At 31.0% G+C, this 27765-nt stretch overlaps 1 long non-coding RNA gene across 1 annotated transcript; it reads left to right on the forward strand.

Moving 5' to 3' along the window:
- The first annotated feature begins 2565 nt into the window (after positions 1–2565).
- On the forward strand, positions 2566–9207 carry LOC132909660 (uncharacterized). Its single transcript, XR_009658584.1, has 4 exons — positions 2566–2796; positions 2863–3015; positions 5780–5897; positions 6682–9207. It is a non-coding gene; the product is annotated as an uncharacterized LOC132909660 (long non-coding RNA).
- The last annotated feature ends 18558 nt before the right edge of the window (positions 9208–27765 follow it).

The following is a 27765-nucleotide window of genomic DNA, read 5'->3' on the forward strand; positions in this document are numbered from 1 at the left end:
TTTCGAACCATTTCCCTTGCTTTCTGGAAATGACACAAAGAATGAATACGGTACGCCTCTGAAAGTGTGTACGAATTAAAGTTGTTTTAAGAATTGAAAGACCACTGTAGTAATGTAAATTTTACATATTATCAAATTCATTATTCTTTACATATATTTCATTTGCTAAGTGAGGTAGAAATAATTAAATCTGTATTTTTCACTGACGAAATAAAAGTACTGTTACGTGGAAATATATGCTGAATTTTATATCGGTGTATGCTACGTTGAAAAGCTTATATAAATGAAATATGCATTTACATTATAAACAATTCATATGGGTTTTGTCATGCTTAACATTATAATATCTAAACAAGCTCATGACGTGAAATTTTCAATTCTATTTCTGAAACAGTCTTCTATGATTTACAGCAGAAAACTCATTTGTCCTAACTCAATTATTCATAGCTTCATTGTACAGTTACTAACTGAATTTTAATTTCTATTTCTTTCGTTTCATGAACGTAGAAACTGTACTACTACATTTTAAATTTATTAATTGAATAATCCTTAATTTTAAATCGACAGAAAATTGTCAAATGTTGTACTCTTTAAGTAAACTATTGTTTTGCAACAATCATATATCGTTGACTATTATTGAGACGACACGAACATAAAAGACAAGATTGTAATGAGAAACTCGATGCATGCAAGCGTAAGAGAGTTAATCATTGAAAGATAAATAAATCTTTTATACTCTATCATTTTAGTGAAGATTTTCTTAATCTTTAAAAGAAAATGATATTTTCAAATAAGAGTGCCATAGATATTAATCATTTCGAAACTGTTCCTGCGTGAACACATTCTAAGAAAGGATGCATTTTAAAAAGACGAAAATGGTTAACGATTCGCTAGAAATGAAAAATGGCAAACAAAGAAGACAAATTGATTGTCAAGGTGTTCCTTTAACGTCCTCGAATATCTCTGCGTGAAGGATACGTCAAACCGAAGAAAAATGGTTTTACATTTATCGTATGCAAGAAATAAGAACCAATTGTATATTATAAAACTCTGCGTTACAATGAAAAAATCTTTCTTGTTTCCGATGTAGTGAGAGTGTGGGAGATCAGGAGAAGCTCCGCTTCAGTACACACAAACATTCATCTGCAATTGAACCGATGTTCTTCTCGTCTGGTTTTCACCTATCAGTGTAGTTGTTGTGAAAGCTAAGTTCAAAACAATAGAAATTGTTCGCCTGTCGAAGTTTTATAAAATTGGAATAAAAAGAAAAAGAAAAAGTTATAAAAAGCATGGAAAAATGCATCACCGATCAAGAGCCAACAAATAATTCTTTGTTTTCATCTCGTATACGAAAACCAATGATCGTATTACTTGTAGAATGATCTGATATAATATTCACACTGAGATAGTATCTCAACAGCCTATTGGATCAGTGTCAGCCTTCTAATGAACGCATTGAACGAGGCAAGTGACTGCAAATAGGATCGTTTACATGTGTGAAAAGCGCGTATAAAGCAGCGTCTCGTAGTATAGAAATATGAAAGCAGAGGGTAACATTAACGTCGGCTCGGTGGTTCTATCCCTTCGTTGCGCTGCGTCGACTGAGCCTGGCCATTCTGTCTTTCTCAATACAGATATTGTCCAGCCATTGTTCTCGGTGGGCTGTTCAACGCGTGTGCCAACAGAGCCACTCATTGTCTCTGGCCAAAAGTTTAATTCCGGGCTACCTCTGCTATCCGTACCATTCTTTCGACGTTGCTAGAAGGCCGATAGGACAATGAACAAAGATGACTTGCCGAGAGGAAAGTTTCGTTACCACATTCCAGTTCTCGACCGACAGTTGGACGCTGTTTTTTACGAGCGACTATACGGTTCACAGGTTGGAATTCTTTCAGGAGCGAATGATTTGAGTCCATGAACGGGATGCCTTCTCTACGTCGAACTTCATTCGAATCTTAAAGAACTGCAGTCTTTTCACTAGAAAGAAACTGTGTTGTCGTAATTGCCAGGGCTTTTGTAGAAATAAGTCTTTTCGTTGGAAAGTACGATCCTACTTTCGAATGAAATAGCCTCTCTTGAACCTGGTGAAAGCTTATTGTTAGTAATTTATTGACCCTGTCTGTAGATTTAGTTCTTTTGTTAAATATCGAAAGGATTAAGTGATTGCTTATGGCAGTATGGCTACATGATAACACAATGTTTCGATATTTTATTTTGGTATACGAAAAATTTAATTTTTCTTTAATTCGATTAAATGCAAAATATACATATATTTTTTTAGAGTAGTTTTAAATTTTAGTTATTTTAGTTAAATTTTTATTATTTACAGGCTTCAATTAGTATGATCATTTAGTATGATTATTTGAAAGAATTCCTTCATTTTGTTCTATTTGTATGTTCATTGTTGTGGCTATTCTCGTACCTTGAAACATTCGTTATCTTGGAATTTTTTATCTTTTCTGCGCTGAATAACTAAACACCTGTTATAAACTCGGCATTACTGAAGCGTAATTTAGAAACGATATATAACAATACTAGTTGCCGACGTTTCAACTTGGAGGAAAATTTGTGACCTTTTCGGAAACTCCTACAGAATATTCTTAAGTACGTTGCACGAAGATTCACTCTTCAAACAAAAGTATAATCGAGGCTACAAACGTATATTTAAATTCCAAATTAAATTAAATAATGTTAAACTATTTGAAGTTCTTTTTAAAAATAAACTATCCTGGCTAAATAATTGTTAATAAATGTTTAGTTCACAAGTTTCATGAATTATCGGAGATAAATAACAGTGTAAGAATAGCTTCGATATTAGTTACTCATTCCTTTACGTGTTATTAAATATGATTATTATTGCAGTTGAGTAATCAATTTTGATTTCAATATTCTTGGCACTATAGTGATCGAGTTAGTGGAAGATAGAGAATTCAATTAATAACGTAAGGAAAGTAATACACAATATTTCAATTCTGTATCGAAATAAAACGTTTCCTCATTTGCAAATATTCCTAGGTGCGTATCTTTATTTATTATACAAGGATATTAAAGAATTATTCTATTACAAATTTGCAACTTTTCAAGCTGTATCGAATTTTCAAAAATACTTCACGCTCTTTAGGAATTATTTAAAAAAATAGAAAATTATTTGAGTACCCTATATACAAGTAAAATTGTAATAACGCACAATAAATCACTTCGGTATTACTAATCAACTTACGAGATTTACGAGAGTTAATTACAATACTGCCAAATTTCTCTTTAAATTTTATCAACATAATAACATGATTTATATTTCGTGTATTGTATGAACGGAAACTAATTTGCTTCGAATATCTCTTAAGTAAATTTCCAATAATCGACCACAAAACTGTTGCATTGGCCGCGTCGGTACCACACACACAAAAACAAATGATTCCGCAACGCAAGTACATAAAACTCTAGTTCACGAGCCGTAATTAATTGTAACCTCGCCGTAACGTATGAAGACGAGCTGTTCAAAAAACCGATGCGGTGGTCAGAAACGTATAAAACAACAGTCATTCAGTTACGTTCAATTAAATTTAATTATATATAAAATGCAGGTCGCGATACTCGTAGCGCTCGAACTGATGCAGCATGAAAATATATTTTCCTAACCACTTTAAATTGGCAATTTCGAGAGCGACCAAAAACCACGTGAGATTCGCGTTGAATCGATTGCATGTACGTTGTCTCGAACAGTGTGTGCCAGCCACTGGATTGTTGTCCGTACAACGAGAATCCGTGGAAAAATCCATGTTCTCGCCAGCCAAAACTTCTTTTCATCCGTGCCGTTTATTTTGAAGTGAATATGACGTGATGTATGTATCATGAACAGGATGAAAGAAAAGAATGTTATGCGCGTATGTGAATTTCTTGCTTGTTTCTCTGCTTTTTTTCGGAGTAATGCTGGGAATGTTGAAAACGGGAAAGAAGTTTTGTAGAAATAATATTTGCATGCAAATAAAATACTGCGCGTTTTGTTAAACTCGTTGAATATTGCAATGTTCTGTTTATTATGAATGTTTGCCGTGGAATATTTAATAAAAGCTGCAGAATAAAATTTAGCTTTCTACGTGTATTTATCTAGACGAATATTTCTGTGGACATTTTTAGATTTATTCCAGTTGGAAGTTCCTACATTGTCAGTACCAAATAATCGAACTATAAATGTTTTCTGTGAAACTGTAGAAAATACTACAAGTACATCGTTTAGACATGTGGTTCAACATACTCAATGAGAAACGTATTCGCTCGTGCAAACAAGTAATTAATAAATAGTTAATTAACATGTACTGTTGGGCAAAAGTTACCGTTCGTCAAGCTATCAACTGAAATATTGTACATATTACGATGTGCAAACTATGTTACATTGAATTTTCAATTTTTATAGTATAATAATTCAGAGTTCATTATATATTATTAGACAGTGGATTCTTACGTATTTATATAACCTTGAAAGACGCAATATAGTATAGAATGCACATGATATACAAAAATATATAAAATATGTTTGGTTTATAATATTTAGTATGCAGAAAAATGTTATGATATTGAAGATAAAAAATAAGAAAAAGGAGATATTTGCGAAAATAATGATTTTTGGCTTATTTTTTAGTAGAAGCATTTAATCGCTCCCGAACTAAAATTTAGATTGTCAATACTAATTAATTCAGAAACAGTAGAATGAGAAAAGTAGGTCATTAGATTATTTCAGAAACCAGGTAGTAGATGTCAATATCCAAACTGCATTAATCAAAAAGCAAATACGATTCTCAATCGTAGTATGATAATATCGTAGATTCATGTGTTTAAAACTGTATGCCAAAATCTTTATTAAATCTATTTTTAATTAAGTTTTCTTTACTACATTGGGACGTTCGTTTATTTGAGAAGAATACTTTAGAAATATATGACAAAGAGGGGTGAATATATTAAAAATAAACCCTGCTAACATATGATATAGAAATTGGATTCGTGCCCAACAACTACCATAAAATTTCTGACTAGTCTTTCTTGCGCCAACTCGGGTTAACGTCTTCTTTCACGGTTTTCTTCAAGATTTTCTTTCAAGTCTTACTACTTTCTAAAACAATGATTAGCTAAATACAAAATACATTTGTCGTTCCATCTATAAAAATTAGTTCAATCTATATACAACATCACGATGAATATCTATTTTCTAGAATCAATTCTAGGATATTCTAGAATTGTAGAATATTCTATTTCTACAATCAATTTATTTTAAACTAAAATCTAATTGATAAGTGTTGACTATGTTCGAAGTTAGAACATGATGTCATCCAGACATGAACTGCACTTTACTAGACATATCGTGTTCCCATTTCTACGATATCCTTAGCGTGCTTTTTCTAGGGCACAAGTACAACAGTATCTGTCTTGTTTCTGGTGGACAGAACTTTGATAACAACGCGGAATTTACTTCAAGTTACGACTCTCTCTCCTTTAGACATATTTGCGACTAGAACTGTCAGAACTACCTCGCGTCAAGAACTTCCGATAAAATTCGTTGGAAAGACAAAAAGTGCTAAAAGTTCCGAAATTTTCAAAGTAGATTTCCAATTGCAAATATAGTCGATGTTTAAACATGATTTACACGTCTGAACAACCACATAAATAGTTCCTTGCGATATATCTCATTAATTTTTAACGATGAATTAAAAAATTATATTTCAAGTATTACATTTCTTGTTGCATTCAATGGAAGTTTGATTAAACTGTTGCTTGAAGGAAACAGCTATCACTTGAAGAGAAAGCTCAGGAAGAGCTTGGGTAACTTTGGAAGCACAATGGAAAGATTATTTGGATTTAATGGTGGAGTGGATCTAATATTATTAAAAAAGAGAAAGATAGCGGTAAGTGATATGTTAGAATCTTAAAAATTTCACGTAAGAAGGCAGGGATATAGGAAAACTGTTAAGAATAAATTAACGATATCGACTTGGCTTTGGATTAACTCAAGGACATTGCATTAACGCAACATTTCATTTGCGATCCTCTCACACGGTCAATTTACGTAATTATACTCTCCTTTTTAACATCGTTGTTATAAAAGAGGATTCCACCCATTTATGCAGTATCTTTTTTATCATTATATTCTTGTACATGTAGATCCTACAAAGCATAACGTTATGATAAATCATTTTTAAAAAATTAGTTTAATTTTTAATAAGACTTCTATAAAACTGTAAAATTTCGTCAGAATTGACATATCACATTCCTTACTAGTTCTTAACAGGATAATTAGCAGTACTCCTAATTCTCCAATCTGCAATTCCTTCAAATTAGTACATAGTACCACTATGTTTCGAGGCAGAACATATTAGAAGATTTAAATAAATAGTTATAGTGATCGCATAATAAAATAGAACTTTGATTTGATATAAAATGAAAAATTCTTGTCGGCAACGTTTCTAATTCCACAATATTCATCGCCATTCATCGCGTCTATCGAAGAAAAGACTTTGTCCCTTGCGTAGTTGCATATTTGACACACAAATGCAACATTCTTTGGATGATTGCCCGATGTGGATGAACAAAATTTCTCGGGTCACTTCTACGTACATTTGCATAGGTTCTTTGAGAGGCAAACGTCGAAGATATTGAACATTACTAAGCCAGAAAAATTCGACGATACAGCTAGGTACTCGGAAATGCTTGACAGTAGCGACAAGCTGGATGAAGCTATAGGAACACGAAAAACGACTATTCGGTTCGCCACGTCAGCGAGCTTCGATATTACCTTCTCTACTAAAGGTCATTCAATGTATTCACTTGGAGAGACTGGAGATAGTTATGCACATTGTCTGTTCCTCAGACTTTTTCCTGCACGTGTGCATCCGATAACAGAGAAACACGTGCGTACCTTCTCCCCTTCGTTCGTGGTGCAGGGATTTTATGTCAGAAGCACGTATCACCGGAAATCTAACGCGTGCTGGCAATACGTGTATATTATGCGTTATGTCATCTTTTCGGTAAAACGAAAGCGAGTATGCAAATGCCAAAATGGGAAAGAGTCGGTGAGATCATTTGATATTTGTAATTGGTTTAACGTTAGAATTGTTAAATTCGTCCGAATGATAGACTTATAATTTTTAAATTTTATTTGTATCGGTAAATAACGTATATACTCGTTCATATGTTAAATAACTTATTAAGATATTATTGTATTATTGCATAATGATCGTAATAACACATGGATTAATTTAAACATACAGTTACAGATCAAAGTTAATGATATTCCCAATGGAGTGTAAATCGAATACGTGTAGGTGCTAGAGTAAATTTAATTTTTTTGAAATTTGAACGATCTTTTTAAATTGCTTTCTAGCCTACGCGACTGTCGTATGAAAACGAGATTTCCTGCATTAATCATATTTTAGTAATTCTTCCCATTGGTCCGCGCTATTGTTTTATAAATTGCTTCATTTTAATTAAATCTGGTTGAATTTAATTTCGTAACGATCGACGTTCTGTCGACTCTGTAGCACACGTGCGCTTCCGGCAGGCAACATATGTGTATGCTTGTCCTAGCTGTACGCTTGAATATTATTGAAATATAATCTGAAAACATTAATAGCCATTTGTTAATATCCGTCGACAAACAACTGTATCACCCGAAAATGTTTCATTAATTATAATTTAAATATAATTTCTTCTGTCTCTGATTCAAACAGTTGCTGCAGTAAAATGTTTTTCCAATTACGTTTCCATTACATTTTCTCCAGATGCGTGTTATTCTTTTATTTTAATAATATCTGTCGATCTGTCTATATCGTAAATGATTTATAAATTCAATAAATTAAAATTTGTTAGTTTTCTATTTCAAGATATCTAAATGGCCATTCGGTGTTCTGAATATTAATTTATGAGCATTAAAAACTTAGTTTTTCATTCAGTAATTTAATTTATATCGTTACATGTTATATTGTTACAATTAATTAGAATCTTTTAAATTGAGAATATCCTCTTCAATAAATGTAAATTCAAATTCTAAAGGGAACAGTCATATTATCTTTGTCACACGTGTCAAGTTTCTTTTTTAATAATAAGGGAGATCATTACCATTGATCATTACCACGCCATATTTTCAAGAATCAATAAAAAGCTTGCTAAAAACGCTAGAAAGATGTTATTTTTGTTGTTTCTTGCGACATCGATATTGACCGGCTGATACTCCGGGACGCGTCGTCAAATACCACAGCTAAATAAACTGAATTGCTCTGCGGCTTTGATATTACTTTCGGTGAACTTCCGTCATTAATTCGGCGAACTTTAGAAGAAACGCTGAAAGCAATATCTGTCTTAAGAATAGCTGCGTGGAAGTCTGTGTCCGTGTAACAGATTTCAGTGAACTGTCACACTGAACATCGATGTAGTTGTTGAAATGAATTTGGTGCATCGAACAGATAGGTTATTATTTTTACAGAAATCAAAGTAATCTCATTGAAAGTTTAAAATACTCCAAATCTGATTGCGTGACCGATAAATATTGATCTTTGATCGATAATCATAAATTGTTATATTGTTAGTTATTGTTATATATACATAAATATTATATTAATAACATTTATATAATTATATTTATATATTCGATACCAATATTTGGAATACCACTTCAATGATTATAGATTATAGTCAATATGTAAACATAAATTATATGAATTATATAAGGTATAACATAAACGTACCAAGTATGATTAACTCTTTATTGACGATCCAACCTTTTATCTTCGTACTCATTCCCACACAATTTTTATATTATATACGAAAAAGGTTCAAATATTGACAAGCATCACAAAATTCTTTCATTCGAAGCCTAGAACAGTAAACGATTTAGAATTACAAGGTTGATTTCTAAAATCGTTCGTTGTTCTCGTTATTTTTAACTTACGATGAACGATCTTCGCGTTAAACAATGTCTATATGTTATTTCTATTTTTATGTGAAATAGTTTCTATATTTAATTTTCAATATCTCGAATTTGAAACGATGTGAACTAGAAGCTCATTTTTAATGTAATAATTGTTCTTAAATGAAACTGTACAAATTTACTTTTTCGTTGTAAGAAGATAGAAAATGTTAATAAAATAAAGTTAAAATTATACGAACAACTCTGTCATAGCTGAGTAATTTCTAAGACAAAATTTTCATATTACACGAATGCATATAACTGCAAGAATATGTATGCCAGAAAGATAAATTTACATGTTTATTATCATGACTATTCATACCGTTGATGTTTTAAAGGTTTTATCATCTCTGTTACCGATATCACCTAGTAAATATATGCAAAATCCATTTATAATGTACGGAATGTTCTGAAAATGAAAATGTATAAAAAAGAGCACATATTAAGAGCGTATAAAGCGAGTATTCTAATATCTACATCACTTCTAATATATGTAATCCAATTTTATATATGTGTCAATAAATTCGAATTTGTTAGCGGTATTGATTAAATCTACGAACTTGCGACAACTATAACGGACGCTAAGATATTTTAATTAATGAAAGCAACTAAAATCAAATTAAATTAAATTAAAATTAAGGAGATAAAACTTAAAATTAATTAATGAGAATATCGTAGTGAATTAAGAAAACTGGACAACTTTACAGTTAATAGTGTTTCATAAATTTAACTGTGCAATATTTAATACACACGGGATTCGATATCTTCACAAATATGATACTACGAAACACAATCTCTTGTGTAAATTAATCTTTCTTGAATAATATTAATGTACGATACCACTAAATATAAATAATGGTGACAGCAGTTAAAACAAAACAAAATAAAGTTGATATTGATTCTCCTGTATGTTAGATTTCTTGCAAAAGGTAAAGTTATAAACTATTTATTATTAAATAATTCAATATACAGAATATGTATTATGAGCAGACTGTTAATGTTTCTTCAAATTCATATTTCTATAAATATAATTAAAGAAATATTATAAAATCTACGTAGTAATTTTACATTAAATATTTTATATACTTTTGCACATCGTCTGCATTTTGTACATTTAATCTCTATACATTCTTGTACATTTAAATTTTCTTTAAATGCACAAACATTCGTAATCTAATTATTAGTGGCATAAAATTAAAGCAATATAAAACAAAATTCTAATATAAAATAGGAAAAATCATTTTGATTTATTTAATTTCTTATTAAAATAGTGTAACCAGCAACTGGAAGACTACTACACCGAAAGACTGATGAAAACTATCAGAAATACTTTTTCAAACAGCGATATAAAAATGGTACGAAACGGAATGGCAATAAATTCATAATTTGTGAATATTTAGTGTAAAAATGTTCACCGTTTTCTCTTGCATAAAAATAGTTTGAATAACAGGTCTGTAAATGATATTAAACTGTTATTTAAAACTAAGCAAAAAGAGTGACTATGTGCAACTTGGTATACTTCGATGTAACTTTTCGCGAGGCTTCCTTGAAGTAACGTTTCGAAACTGATACATCGATGCTACAGCTACGCGGCGGAACATTCTCGCGCTGTTTTTTACCATACTCGCTTGAACTTTCCAACCCCGACTAGTTTTCCTCCGCGCTTGCCAACTCCTCCCGCTCTTTTATTCCAAGATTCGTCGAAGTTTGATATTCTACCGTGCTATATATCGTAACCAGATAGTATACATAAATTACGTGACTGAGATATAATGGTTATATTGCTTGCGATGGTAAAACGAAAAACGATACAGCAATGATAAAACACATAATAGTTACGCATGATTTCAATCAGGCAGTTTGATACTAGTGCAGTGCTTTGATGAAAGAAGAAAGAACAGAAAGGCACTTGGACACAACTATTTGTAGGTAAATACATATACGGAATTCTTTTCATGCTTTTGTCTTGTTTTACGATACTTCATTTCATTCATGATTGTCTTGAGAGAACGAATAATTTCGAATAACTAAAATAGAATACGAATGAGTATGTTAAAAATCGTCACATCATTTTGCTGGAAATACAGACCACTTCAATTGTTCCGGATGGAAGTAAATGGACGAGAGTCTACGGAAAGGGAACATTAAATTCATTCATATTATATGTATAATTATGTGTCGTTTTAGAGGACATAGAAAAGTAATGAAAAAATTTTCGTTGTCAGTTTTCATGTGAAATGTGATAGGATAAATGAAAAATTTTCATTTTAGCTTTTAGAAATCATATGAAAGCATTTTTTGTATGAGAGATACTTTACATATTTTTATTTCAGTTGCATGAAAGAACAAAAAAAAGAAGATAGTAACTTCGTCGGAAGACTGTGGAATGTCATTGATGTTAAAATTGATTTTCAAGAGGAGAAGGCGAAGGAAAAAGGTATCAGGTTTCTTTCTATTTCGTTTTATCATCGTTAATTATGTTCAAGATTTTCGCTTCATTATACATTGATAGTCAGGAAAGAATTTCATAATTAATTAAAAATTTTATAAATATAACTTTGGTATTTTTACTATATATTTGTTATATTCTATAAATATTACGTCATTATATTATGTTTTAAATAGAACACAATTTTTAGGCAGAAATTGAATGTATACTTTTAAATAAAAAGATCGTTATTATATATACATCAATTATTACTTTTAAATTAAACCTGATGTAACAAAAAATGAGATTTTGTTTGTAAAAATAAAATTATTGTTCTCTTTCGAAACACGAAATATGCACAATGAATTTGCGAGCACAGAACATGCAACAGCTGAAACCTCACTTTCCAGATAAATTATTTCTATTGCAAGGAAAAATTTTAGGACGAATGATTGCGTAAAATATCTGTTGTATGCATGGACGAACGTAAAAATGAATTTCCATCGGTGTATTTGGCGAAGCGGAAAGGCTTCTACAAACGACAACTCTTGAAAGAAGAGCAGTACCGAAAGATATTAAATGAAGGATTTGCTGCATTTAAGGCCTTGATAACAGGTATCTCTTTACGGTAGAGCATTGAGAAACACTTAAGCAGCAAATAGAACAGAAAAGAACGGTGATGAAGGTGAAAAGTAAATGGAGTGAGGAAATGCACACACAAGGAATATTCGTGTTATTTTACTACAGCGAAGTTGTTTAGTATAATGTATAGCGTGTTAAGAATTTGATAAAGTTACGCGCTCGAACGTAGCAATATTAGAAATAATGCAGCTTAATCAGCTGTATATAACACGAAGAAATTGTGTTATTAAATTTCTGGGTAATATTAAACGATGATGCCATTAATATTGAAATACACAATCTTCGTCGAATCTGATAGAGTTTTTATAAAGGTGAGTTTTATCCAATCGTCTATTTTCACGGAAATCCTGTCCAGTGTGATCCAATGTATTAATTTTATAATCATAATTTATTAAATGTTAAAAATATTACACACTCCATATTTCTATTTATATCCAGGAAACATTTTCGTAACGAATATCTGTATGATAAGATTAATACAGATTAAAGATAAAATCGTATAATGGAAAACATACAAATTTATCATTGCTTAAAGCAATTATATTGTACATATATTAGTTACATAGGAATGAATACAAATTGTACATGAAATCGATTATTGTTTTTCATTTTATTTGGGATATTTCTGAAGATAATAAGTAAAACCTAGTAAGATCGAAAATATTAAGCTGAAAATGATGAAACCCTTGAAATTATGTACAATATACAAATTTATAGGTTCTTCTATAAGCAATTATTATATTTGTACAATTTTCAATTATATAAATACTCATTTACTAAATATATCTGAAAAAATATTATATGTAGTTGAATAAGTTGTCTTCTTGGTTCGTTAACTAATTAAAGAATTTGTTTGGTATTTACAAAGACGTTTCGTAATATTTAAAGGAATAGTACTTGTTATAAAAAATTATTAAATATATAAAATATGTAAATATATAAACCTATTTAATTTAATAATTGAATGTACATTGTACGATAATACAAGTTTAATAAACATGTTGAACTTGAGTCATTAAATTATCTGTTTTAGTCAAACATATATTTTAGAACATTTTTAAACCGTTAATGATTTCGCGAACTGTAGCTAGTGACTTATGTCTGTATGTTATCTATACATGTATTTTGTTGCGAATTCCAGTAAATGAGATGTATGTAGTAAGAAATCCTACTTCAAAGGCCATTAGCGTAAAATATTTAATTTGAACTAAAATTTCTACGTAATGGCCCCATACAGCCACCAATGTTACCTAGTCAAACTATTTTACAACTTCAGCTTCGAAACACAAAGTAGTATTTAGCTTTAACTTTTAACTTATTTTAGCCAAATACAGTACTAACAGCTTGTATTGTGATAACGACACATAATAAATAAATTAAGCGCTTTATCCACTTGCGCTACCATTTAATTTACTATTGAGGATGCTATACAGATCCAAAAAGAGGTGTAACGTACTTATTTTTGAAACAAGGACTTTTTGTAATGTCTATTAATCTTGTAGAAAAATTTGACGTAGGAAATATATATCGTTAATGTAAATGATATTACAGTTGAACAGAAATTTTTAATTTTCGAGAAGATTATATAATTAAAGCGTCTTTCGATATTATAGCACAGTTGATTGATTGAAAACTTTTAATTCTTAAAAGAACCCGAAAAAGAGAAACTGTTTTGATAAATTCGATGATGATTAAAAGAATATAAACGTATCTTAGGAATTATTTCAAGCTTTATTTAAAATTCCGAGAGTTCTGTTCATATATAACTTCATGTGCAATTACTAGAATAGATATCTATTCTATTATTTACTTATTACGTATTTATTTATTTGATACGTGTAATATAGCTATTTATGTTATAATTATACGTATACACGTATAATATAAGCATTTATTATGTATTAATTTAACCTACTGTGTTTCTCGAATCATTTTCAATCTAATCATATTTTTTATCATTATTAAATTTGTTATAAGTTTCAAGATAGATATAGTAATAGTTTCTGATACGTGTGACTTTTTGTTTCAACTTTATTCAAACAAACATTTGTGATATATATAAACACTGCTATACAACCATTTTTATTTAACTGTTTCTATTCATATTAACGAAATATGTTTAATTGTATATATATATATACATTATATATATATATATATATATATATATATATATATACATATACAATTATTATATATAATATCAAAAACATATTATAATAAAATATTCGTTCTTATCGTTTCAGAAACAGAACAGTAAAAATGACAGCAAAATATCATCTTCTAATTACATTTCAAAGCTACTTTGTGGTATTTTCCCTAGAATTCTATTTGAAATTCAAGGAGCTCGTGATTTTACTTACTCTGAACATCTGTAATAATTTCTTCTGGGTGGATTCTGATGATCTTATATACAAAAAGGACAAGTGTGCGTGAAGGATGGAAACTTTCTGTGTTCTTATGATTTTCAACGGATAAAAAGAGAGGAAAACTTTTAATCCTCCAAAATGCGTACAACACAGGGATTTAACAAACAATTTCCGTTTCTACAGAGAGGATGCTTTATTTGAGTGAGAAGTCGTAGGGACGTTGCAAAGAGGATAAAAGTTGACCTGCGAAGAGGGTCTGTCTTATGACAGCACAGCCAGCGGGTCTGCTCTGTAATTATTTAAAGATGCTTTAAGATTTATGCTATACTTTTCGTTTAAATTCAACCTCGAAACTATTATCGAGCTACCTGGGGACTTCTGAATGTTAAACAATTTTCAAACTGTTACTAAATGACGACTTCAATCGTCTACCCATATTTCTTGTAAATTGATGCATACATGGATGAATAATTAAAATTTTTTAAAATTAAATTAAATTATTATTTTATATCAATTTGTAAAGGTTATATACGTTAAATTGCGATAATTCATAAATTATTGAGTTTTAAATACCTAGTTTAGGTACATTTTTTCGTATTAAGAATTAATTTGATTAGATTAAAGTTCGAAATATATACAACGAAATGTTAATAACGAATCAAATCAATTGAATTGTTAATATCTTAATTATGCCATATTTAAAAATGGGTATTCTTTGTGAAAGAGACCGTCGATCTGATTATGCTAATTATATTCAATAAAAAATGATTTATTTCAATCGTTTAGAAGCTTTAAGGTACCAATATTACACATACTTTATTAGAAAAAACTTCTGTTCTAAAAAATGAAAAGACGAAATATTTTTCACTATGCTATTTGCTTTTTTTCAAATATAAAATTTACATGCACGAAGTACGCATAAAAAGCGGCATGAAATTTGATGGAATACTGGATTTTTTAATAATAAAATCCGTAAAAAGTGTTCGGTTGGCGGATAATGTTTATCCGAATAAATTAAAAGAGCCTTTGTCCGAAAACATGACAGGGATAGGTTCATAACCTCTGTTGTGCTGAAATTTTAGTACGGCTATCTACAACGATGCACCAGAAAACAACACGCAAAACAATAGTTGAAATTTTAATGGCTCTGCATGAACAGTTGCTCCTAAATACCAGCATTGCAACACAAAACGATAATATTATAATATTCCACGAAAGATATGCTTGTTATTAACACATTTATTGCAGACAATTTCATGCAAACTTTAAGGTAGAACACTGCATTACAATTAAGACAAAGAGACAAGAATTTGAAGAGTTTTCTATTAAAAATATCGTCGCTTATGGACCAATATTATTTTTAGTTGAAATAAATACAAGAAATTCTCTTTCCTTAATGTCATGGATCGGTTTATTTGGTCGTGTTTTACCATGAGAAAAAACGTAATATCACGTCAACGACATGTTGAATAACAGAATCTGTCACGAAAATCGAAACAGCTGCAATGTCAGAGTTTACAAATCTGAAATAGATTTTGGGAATAGATTCGTAAATAAATTTACACGTAGAAATGTGTGAATTGAATAAATGACATTTAATGCCGCGTGTATTGTCGATTAACGGGAAACGGGAAAATTGTCAGAAGCCGCAAACGTTGCAAAATAATTCCTCCTACACGTAATTGCCCTTGCACTATCAAAACGCGAAAGGATTCGATTTAACGCGGTAGCCCTCAGAGTTCGATGCAATTCACCGATGGGTGCGTTACGGCGTTGCAACGTCAGCTAAGGGATAAGGGTGGTTGAGGTCGATCGTGTTTTCTGCTGGGAAATGGAATTTTCACTACTGCTGGACGGGAGTTTTGTAGTTTCATGGGACATAAACGAGAAAAGTCGATACGGCACTGAGGGTCGACAGTTGCGGCGAAACGACCGGGATATATTAATTGCCACTGACATTAAAAGAACGAGTATAGAGGAAGGTGAAAAATCGTTAAAAAGAGTAAGAGAGTGGGGCCGAGTAAAAAAGAAAGCTAGGATTCAGGTTTAGCGGGAAGAGAACAGCGAAACGGCCGAGAGACAACTAAAACTGCTTTCCACGAAATTAATCGTTCCGTGTTTTACTATGTTGAAATCACGATTATTAAAAATACAATAAAAAATATACCATAAATTTATCGTAATTCCCAGCATGTAGATATCTTTTACGCTTGATGCAAAAGAAGTAAACTTAATTTTATTCGATTTTTATTAGTAACAAATTACTTACATAATTTGTAACAATTGCATTTAAGAATATGGAATTTAATAAAAACTTTGAAAGTACTTAAATGGAAGCAGTAGAAATAAACGAAAAAGGAGTAATTTTACGATGCAATCGACACCATTCGTAAAGAATCGAAATATTTCGAGTTACCTTGTGATACTATCTTTCGATGACACTGGGAACTAGAACGACAATTGCGATCGTGTCGTAAAAATCACACGGATCGAATTGGGAGGAGCTTTGCAAACCTGACTGCTATCAGATTCGCTAACTTTTACGTTCGGTCTACGACATTGGCCATCGTTACTTCTATTCGCCTCGACTTCGAGACGAACATTGTTATTGTCGCGTACTAGTCAACTTAGGAAGACCGATTCTAATCGAATTTCCTTCATAATGGCAACAAACAGCTGACGCCCACATTTATCAAAGATAGGTAGAAATAGTAATTGTTTCTTATGACTTTCAATAAAACGCATATATTTCGAGTCTCTTGCAATTTTATACCATTGTTATATTTAACACATGAATTATTAATATATATCAACCTTAGTGCCTTCATAATTTTATACTATTTACTTCTTCCTCAATGAATTTTTAAATAACAATATTAAAATCTGGATTTTAATAGCTATCTTATATTAACGATAAAAAAATACAAATTAGTTGTTACTGTTTACGATTTCTTTAAGCAATACGTTTTATACGATAAAGTCACAGTCTTTTCCGGCCAAATATTTTATATTCTCACCTTTGTCATTATATCTGCTATTATACATAAAGCATCGAAAACAGATACGTATATTCTATTTTACGTGAATATTCCGTTTTACCTGATTTTACTCCTCTTTACCAACAACAAAACACATACGCTTCTAAAGCATTTAAAAGAGTAAAACAGAAAGTCCACCATTAAACGGTTGTTTGAAACTACCCATTTCAGAGGTAACAACGTTTATCTTCTCTTTGAAGACACCGGCGAAAAGCAATAAAAGAAATTCAACATTTATGTTTTATATTTTTTCCTTCTCCCTTTTGAATTTCAAAATTCCCCTGTAAGCTATTTTTGGGACTGTAATAAATATTGGCTCCATGTGTGCTCGTATGAACGTGGTCCCCTTTACTATGCAAAAATAAATTTCCTAAGAGAAGGAAGTAAAGGGAGCAGAAATAGAAACGAGGAAGAAGAAGATCAGATATAAATAGAATAAAAAATATACGGGAAGCGGAGAAGAAATGACTTTGTAGAATTGATAAGTTGGTGGAGGCGACGAAAAATTGTTCGTCACTTGGGATTATTATGAGAGTTGGTTTCAAGAGGGTGGAGCATGTCTAGCGTCCGCCAAGACGGTAGATTTATTCTTGCAAAATAGTACGGCGACGCTCGTGAATATCGTTTCTGTTGAACGCGACGCTTTTAATTAAATTGCATATCCGTACAGGCGTGAAACGAATAAATTTTCTGGGGCTGACGTGTGACTTGTTAACACCGACGATTGTACTTGGCCCCTGACGTCTTGTTTGCCAGCGGCAATTCGTACATAATGCCAGGCATTGAGAGAGGTCGAAGAATACCTAGTGGAAAGAAAGGGGCGAAAGCCGTGAGAAATTGCTTGGACGAAGGACGTTGGAGGAAACGTGGCTGTAACAAAATGCCAGTTAAGTCGGTTAATGAATTTGTAATTGGCCTTCGTTTACCGATCAATGATGCAAATAAGAATCGCGTTATAGACCAGCGTCGTTTAGGAGATAGACGTTAAATTCGTTAATTATTAATACACGTACTATTTGAACGACGAATATCACCGGGATCGTCGGCTAAAAATTTTTTTGTTCCGTGAACAGCGTGGCGCTTTCGACGCTGCGTTTCGACTTTTTCATTCACCGGAATTTTCATGGAGTTTTTACAGTCGCCAGGCACAATAACGTGAAATTAAATATAAAATTTTAGAGAAATGAAACAGTTTTCGAAGAGAATGAATTCATACAATTTTTACCAACGTAAATTGTGCTTTCTTTTTAATTTGTTGCCAGCTCTTTCGTATTTCCAAATATCTCGGATTTCTTTTTTAACGACGTTATGTATAATCGAAGTATGTAGTGTGAAGAGTAATATCATACTAGTGAAAAAATATATTATGTATACATATATATTATAATGTGCAGAATGTCACCAAATATGTGAAGAATACTCATAGGATCGATTCTGCAAAACGATCAAAACGATGAAAATGGTTCATGTACAAAAATAAAAGAAAAACGCTTTCTTATGTAATATTCTAACGTATAAAATAACGAAGATTTAAAAAAAAGACTTTATTCAAGAATATGAAGATTTTCCTACAGTGAAAGATCTTTTGATCTTACAAAGAACAAAGTTTACCGTGTCAAGAAGTTCAATCGCCTTCAAGCATTCTCAACCTTCGATTATGATTTTTCATTAACAGAAAATGTATTAGAGATAATGATGAAAGAAATAAGTTGAAGTTAAACAACACCTGTCGAAAGAAATTTATGATCGGAATCACAAACTTAGGAAGTCTATTTCAAAAAGGGGCTAAGGAGAAGAAATACTTTAACATTCTATCCAGCTTTCCTTTTAATAAGTATTTTAAAAGCGTACTTACTTTGTGTTCCTTATCAAAGGAATATTTGTTGTACTAAATTTATTTTAATAATAAATAAAATTTTTATCGATAATGATGTTAAAACATATTTGATCTGTAAAAACTATACACATATTAAGACGCAAAAAAATTAATAAACACAAAAAATTATATGGGCATTATCAAAATCCTTAAAGATTTAAAAAATCTCTAAAACTTATCATTTCACATGAAACTTTAAGTCTTAATTTATAAAGGACCCATATATTCAAAACATTATAATAATAACCTCACTAGTTTTATATAATAAAATAGTTTTTTTTCCTGTTTATATCCGTTACATCATTTAGTCATAAATTTAATCAATTTTGCTATTAACACAGGAACACTAAGGGGACTAACACAATGTTATTAATTTATTATATTTGTGGAACTTTAGCAAATATATAGCTTCAACAAATTTTCACTATGTGTACTGGATCGTAATTTTGCATGAATGCAAAATTCCAATAGATTAATTGTTTCCATGATAATCTAATTATCACGTTTTAATTAACATTACTAATATATATGTATATATATATATGTAATATGTATATCTAAACATAAAGTGTAAGACAAACGAGACGAGAAAAATAAACGACGATGTTTTGTATTCCACACAGAAGTCCTCTTACAATTAATTAATTGAATAATATCGATAAACTAAAGCTCTTGTAATAATGATTAAATAATATCTATAATTATTGATTACTTTATATATTATCAAATTTCTATCGCACATGTACATTTCACTCGCTAGTTTATAATAATATACATAAACGTAACTTTGTGCTTATATTATAATAATTAATAATACGATAAAAATATAGTAAACAAGCAAATTTCTACTTCATTTACTTTTGCCAAATATAATAATAGAGAATTTTAATATTACGATAAAATTTGTATTTTTGCAGATGTAATTTGCATCTGTTTCTAACAATATTATAGGACTCACGACCTCGCTTCGATTTTCCTGCTGGGGCAAATACGCATAAGAAATCGAATGGAAATTTTTTATAGTGCCTACAATAAAATAGCTTTACAGTTGACATAAAAGTATATCAATTTTGTGAAAATACGAACGCGCAACAAAATAAAACGTAAGTTCCCATTGTTTCCAAACATTTCGACGTCCGACATATTTTATAACCAATATTTATTCGGAAATAAAATCTAGGAAGTAAACATTTATTTTGATCCGTCAGGTCACAATATTTCAAAAAAATAGAGCACGCTTGCAAAACATAATTTAAGAAACACGTATGTTTTACCGATTTATTTATTTGATTTTACAGTAAAACATCTAATTTTTTTCGAAAGTAGAAAAATGTCGTTTAATTACGCTTGACATTTTATTTCTAAACGTAACGGATGATTTAGCTTACGCTAGATAGAATCAATAGTGACAGAAGACGTTATAAATTCAAAAATGTAATAATAATGCAAACGTAAATCCCAATAATGAATTAGAATTTCCAACCAAATTTTAATTTTTGCCCTTTTTGCTTTAAAAATAATATAATAATTCACATAATCTATAATCTTATTCTGCTTGTGATATATAATGTACAGTATTCGATTAATAGACATTATACTTACATAAATCTCATCGTACTACTTATCGTGTTTTATACTACTTCTACTTATTTCAATTGTAAAAGATCTCAAATGTTTAGTCGTAACCAATAGATCACAACTATTAATATATTTCTATACTATATTTTATTGCTGTTATTCCACATTCCACTGTTCATTAAAATATATTCCTATATAAAAATATATATTTATGCTTTATATAAGAAGGCAAAGAATTAAAAAAATTCAGTTTAATTATTTGCTCAAATCTTTCAAAATCAATTCATTCGCGAGAAGAAAAGTAAAGTGAAAGAAGAAAAACTGATGCGTCGAGTCAGTGGAAACAAAAACGCCAGCAGCGATTCATACGAGAATCGTAGCAGACGAGACACCTGATGTCGATAATTTCCATTCATTAACATTAATCCGTTCACTTTTCTGTCAGATAATGTGACTATAATCGAACAATGAAGGGATAGCATGCGGTTTGTACCGAGAGTATTTTGCAAGTATTGTAGATACCTGGCATTCCCTGGGGCTACCTTCGTACATTCACACGTGCGCAATCTGTAATACGTATACACATACACGCGTGGTTGGTGGTGTATATGCGGTCGCACGTACATTCATGCTCACGCTATTGCATGTCTAAAACCAGGTCTACACCTAACGAATGAACCGGAAAATAGTAAGCGTGGACAAACGCGAATCTGTAGGGCATTCGATACAAACGTACAATTCGTCGTAGTGTTACAATATCGGTAATCGAAGGAGGCAGAGTTTAACGCAGATAATGATTCACATGTATATGAATTTTAACAATTTTGTTTATTTTAGTTACCTGTACTTGTAATAAATATTAAATACGTAGTTTTAAGTACAAGAGATACATGTACGCAGCAATGGTGTAACCAAGATGTTTTAATTTCTTTAAATAATTTGTCAGAAAAATTGTGTACGTTAACATAAAACGTGTTAAAAAATACACATTAAAAATATAAAAAATATAAATAAATGAATTATTCAAGAGATTAGGAATTCAGTTAAGCGACGAATTACCTCATCTTCCTCGATTAAAAGACACAAGATAAGATTTTCATTTCTCAGTTATCATTTTTACACCAGCCAAATTTTTCTCTCGATATTTTAATAGAATATTTATATTATCTTATTATCTTCGCCCATAGAACATGATAGCAAAATTTTTACCAAATCCTATAGGTCACTCTGTATAAACACGAGTATTTTCCTTTGATGCACGAACAATCGACGGATCGCGTTCGTTGATGCTCATTCGTTAGTTACAGACTCGGTTTAACATTTCGAGTTTGCTATCGTTCACAAACGTCTCGAAACCCTTCGTGCACTCGATCATATCTCATAGTATGTATGCCCACCTTCTACGTCAGCCAGCTATCTACTAATTAACAGTGGCTATTAGCCAAGCTGGTCAATTATACCTGAATTATTCTCCTACTGATGTCGCATCGATGACGGCTGACCATTGACCATAGGCCTTGGAGTGCGTAACGATTTATCAATCGCCACGATCCAATGTTTGCCGAAATGACTCGGTCGATCTACATTTCGATCATGAAACAGCTGACTCACGTTTACGATTTTCGATGGAAGCTACCATTAATATGGAATCCGGAAATAGGATCATAGCTGTAGCGGTTGGTTGATAATAACCTGTAGCCGAGGTCAAATTCTCGGTAAGGATTCATTGAATTCGGAAGCTTTCTCGTGTTACGATCGTTGATTGAAGGATTGTCAAAAGATTTTTTAACTATACTGTGAAATGTTGTTAATGTTATCTGTTTACAACACCTGGTCGATGTTATATAATATCAATTATTATTAGCCTGCGAATGCGAAATCATATTTTTATGAACGCGATTGGAGAAATAGAATCTCAAGGGAGATTGTTTCACTTATGTAAATTATAAAAACTAGTCGACTTTGGATATTTCATACGTAGATATATTATATTTTTAGGTGATATATGCATGTTAAAAAACAAGAATAGAGCATTACTAACAGAGTAGTGAATTAACAAAACGTACGAAGGTTTGATTGACGCAAAATGAAAATTCAAAATACAATATGTATAACATATAAGCCATGCACGTGAAAGATAAATATTAAAACGTATTAAAACATGTACAGGGGAATAACTTCTGATTGAGAAGATAATTGGAAATAATAATGAATCAATCTGCAAAATACTCAATATGAAATCTTTATGTCGAAATTTATTTAGCGAACGGTTTCGATAAAAAGTAATTTTTTAAAAATTAATTTTCCAGCATTCGGTAAAGTAACTTTATGCTGTTAATATAAATCGTCGCATTATAATATTGAGAAATATAACAAAAAAATTATTTTCCTTCCAGCCATTCGTAAAAATAATAAATTATTTTTAACATAATAAATGTTAATACAAAGAAAACATTAATATAATGAATAACCATGTTTTATTGCAATATTTCATTCTAGAAATATTACTTTGCCAAGGCAATATAAATTATTTGCTCCGCGCCACTCAATTTATACCGTGACGAACAAATCATTAAGTTAATAACATACCTTGAGTAATTCGATCCATCATTCCTTGGCCACTAACGGATTATTACTTTGATCAGTCGCTTGACCAGAAAAAGAAATGGATTTTCCTTAAGAAGGGCTACTGCAACGTGACAGATACGTTCTTGACGGGTTCCGTGATTAAAGATCGTCTAGGCTGGTAAGCTGTTCGAAGGGTAACGATGACATCTATTTTGAGGCTACCCCTCTGTCTGATGTCCCTTGTCGGATGTCTATCCCAGACTCCCTTCGTTGATATCTTCGAATCCCGATAACAATTCCTACAGAAGCCAGCAGCTGTATGCATGTATTCCCAATTTACTGGTACCTAAATCAACGAATCAGTGATTAACGTTGCTATGTTCGAATATTCTGGAGTTACAGCGCAGCATTTCGCAAACGTTGCGCACAGACTAATTAATTACTTCACTTAAGGTTACTAATCGTATAAGATGCATCTTATATCGAGCGCATTACCGGGAAATGCGAGTATGTAGTCGGTTTTGCTAAAACCATCATGGACTTTATGGTTGGAAAACAGTTAAACATTAACGATCTTGAAAGTACGTGGAAGAAAACGAACTATGAAATTTCGTACCACAAAAAGTTGATATAACAAAAATAATTCTTTTGATTAGGCAAATTATAGTAAATAATCATGATCTAGTAATTGCATGATCTAGTAAAGTGTATAACAGTATTTTATAATTTATTAATTATAGTAATTTAACAGTATTTTATAAAACGTCAATGTCAAATAAATTTTGGTAAAAAGAGAAGAAAAAGAAATTAAGTTAGATTCAATTCGATTTTATAAATCATAATATCGTAATTAATTGTCGTAGTAAATTTTTATAAATCAAGTTATTAAATTTTCAGAACGGATACAATATAAAAAGATGTAGCTACATGAATTTTGAAAAGTTATAAGTACACGATCAAAAATACATTCGGTTCGATGAATGTAATTTGTAAGTTCTTAACAAAGAAAAAGAATAAATATATTTTGAAGCCCAATTTGTTCAACAATTTTTTAATCGAACAATACACGGCAAATAATAATTTCTTTAAAAAACCGTCCGGAGATAGAAAAGGATTTTTATCTAGTTATGTTTAGTACAACACAATAGTTTTACAATTATCGTTTTGTCTTATTGTTTAATTGAACCGCAAGAGATAATTACGTTCACTTTACTTTGTTACAATCAGATGGCTTTTCTATTGACCAAGGAAAACCGATTTTGTTGGAGAGAAACGCCGGTTTAATAAAGCCATCTCTCTGGTCAAATATGATTAAAGGTCAGCCTTGAGAGCGATTTAGTGGAAAGAGTAAAAAGATATCCATCTTAAGGTATAGCATCCTCTTTCTATGGTATCTGTTCCTTTCCGGTATCTTTGACCTTTCAAGATCAGAGCTACGTCTGATCCACGTATACAGTATCAACAGCGCAATACTAGTATACATTACACGGTAGCGATAGGAGTGAAAATAAATTGGAAGCGTTTCCTCTGAACTTCTTTCAGAATTGGTATCCAACAAAATCGATCACTATACAGCTTTCTACGATTCGATTATTGTTGGTAAATCGTTTTCATCACGTATGAAACGAGGAAAGCTTCTGGAAAATATAAAAATCTACCGAAAATATACATGTATCTTGTTTAGATAGTTTTTTTTACTAAACATTTGAAACATCGCGCGTAGTTTATTTCAACTGTTCAAATACCTACAATACAATATTTGTACAGACAAAGGTACACGTGCATAAATCTCTAGTGGGATCCACGAACTAAATTTACGTTAAATGTCATGATAAAATGTTATCAAATGTACTTATAATTCTATTGTCTACATATATTTTATAATTGAACTAAATAAATTAACTAAAAGAAGAAGACAAGGTTTATGTAGAGATGAGTTTAGAATAACATCGAACAAATTCTTTTTCCTGAAATACTCCAATTTCCTGTTTCAATACGTAATATACATTATACATTATCGATTGACAAAAGATTGTGAGGGTTCGACGACCTAGCGTTCGATTTGCTGTCAACCAACCAAGCGATTTAAAAAATTATGTACTCCGAAACATGATATGCACGATTAATTGATAAAGAAATGAAAAGAGCTTTAGAATCATATAATCGATCCGATATAACACAGAGTAAAAAAGCACACTGTATAATGTAATATTCATTCCTTTTTAAACTTACATATTATGCCATTTAGAGTAATAGCTTTTCACGAGTTTCAATGTTTTCCTAACACCAGAGCCATCTAGTAATCTTTAATATATGCCTAAGTATAATATATATAAATTATCACAATTAAAATGGTACGATAAAGGTGTGAAAAAGTATATTACTATTATAGGTTTGTATAAAAGAAGATATATATAATAGAAGAAAATTAATTAACAACAGGGAAGTGTAATTTTCTTATCTTGTTTATCGGAATTTATAGATGACTTAAAAATAACGTTGCACGATACTGCAGGACGGTACGTGCACGTGAATTGGTTCGAGCAATAAGCCGTGTTATTTCGAAGGAAACCGAGGTAAGCCAACGTGATTCGTGGTTCTATGCTTATGGATATACCGCATACGACATGTAATACGAAGGCCACATACGGATGAAAGGAGGAGAATGTGGTGGTGAATGGAAGAGAAGGTGGACGAGAAATTGTAGCTGGAAAGGTCTAGCCGGGATGTTATGTTGTATGCTAGTACCAGCGCTGTAGAAACATTTGCAACCAGCAAGATAGGCTTTTACACGTGGTCACGTCATCGTTGATTCAAAGGACATTTTGTATAAATTCTAAACACTAGATAGTAGGAAATTACGAACCGCACTGTATTGCACGTACTGCAAACAACAAGAAACAATTTTCTGCGGGCTGCTACGCTCGAGGGGAACGTTTGTAGAAATTGAAACAATTAAATTAAATTCAAATTTCATGCTTTTGGAGTTCCTTTGTAAAGCAACAATATAATACTCTGTTTAGATCTTCCAAATAAATTGCGATTGTATTATCGAGATCTTACGCTCTTGCGTTCTGGTATATAGTTATTTAAGTAATATGATCATAAAGTAAATGTTAGATGTAAAGGAAGAAAATATTTCAGATAAATGAAATGAACAACAGAAAAACATATTATATTTTTAAAGTAATAGTAATATTCTAAAATATTATAAAATATATTATATTTAAAAACATAGCATACTTCTAAATCAGGAATAAGAATATGAATAAATCTAGGACGTACTTCTTGTTGAATAACTTTAAATAAATATTAAATAAATATTATCACTTTTCATTTCATGAAATCAAATGATCTAAATACGTTCACGATAGAAATTGCATAACAATAGCCTGTATTTGATAAGTATAAAATCAGCGAACATGAAATGTGAAGAGACTAATCCATAAATCCCTTCAAAATATATAGGTATAAAAGAAACTAAATCAATATCATAAACTTGTGCGTATGTATGTAGGTATGTAGGTTTTATCGGTGATATATATGTGTTACTGATTTTCGTAACTATTCGAATCTGTAACAATGGCATCGAATCAGTTATTAGTATAATTTTAACATAGTAAATAATTTGAAACATGAGTTACGAGGCAAACTGAATTGTCTGTGGAAAGTTGAAATTATTGATAACTAAATGTACTTGTACCACATACATATATTGAACACATACCAATTTGTACGACATTTTACAATTTCCTGCGTGTATGAAATACGTATCAACTCTGAAATTGCTAAATCTTTTAGTTAATCGAATTACTCTTCTTTATTATTTAAGAATTTAAATGTATGAAAAATTAAAGAATTATTTATGATAGTAACGAATTTCTATGTAATTTGTTTATATAATTTATTCTATATCATTCCATATCATAATTATTTGGAATACATTTAATTATACACGAAAGATTGATCGCTGTAGTATTTAAATATTTTTATAAATTAAGCGTTCAAATTAACCTTGATTAATAATCTTTTAAAAAGAAATGCAAATGCGAAATCTGTTTGAAGATAGCGTTTAAAAACAGTAGGTTGTATTCGTGATCAAAATTATAATAAAGTGCAAGACTGGCCGCAGCTGCAAGAGGAATCTCTGAAATTCTGCCAAAACACATTTCCTTTCACAGTACTCGTGAAACACGAATGTGGCGCAAAGGAGTGGGAAGATTGCCTGCCTAACTGGCATGAAGTCCCACGAGATTCACCGAATTCGTTCAAAGCTTTCCACGTTACGTTTATCACTAATGTCAATAGACACG

Source organism: Bombus pascuorum, chromosome 8 (assembly GCF_905332965.1).
Source record: "Bombus pascuorum chromosome 8, iyBomPasc1.1, whole genome shotgun sequence".
NCBI lineage: Eukaryota > Metazoa > Arthropoda > Insecta > Hymenoptera > Apidae > Bombus > Bombus pascuorum.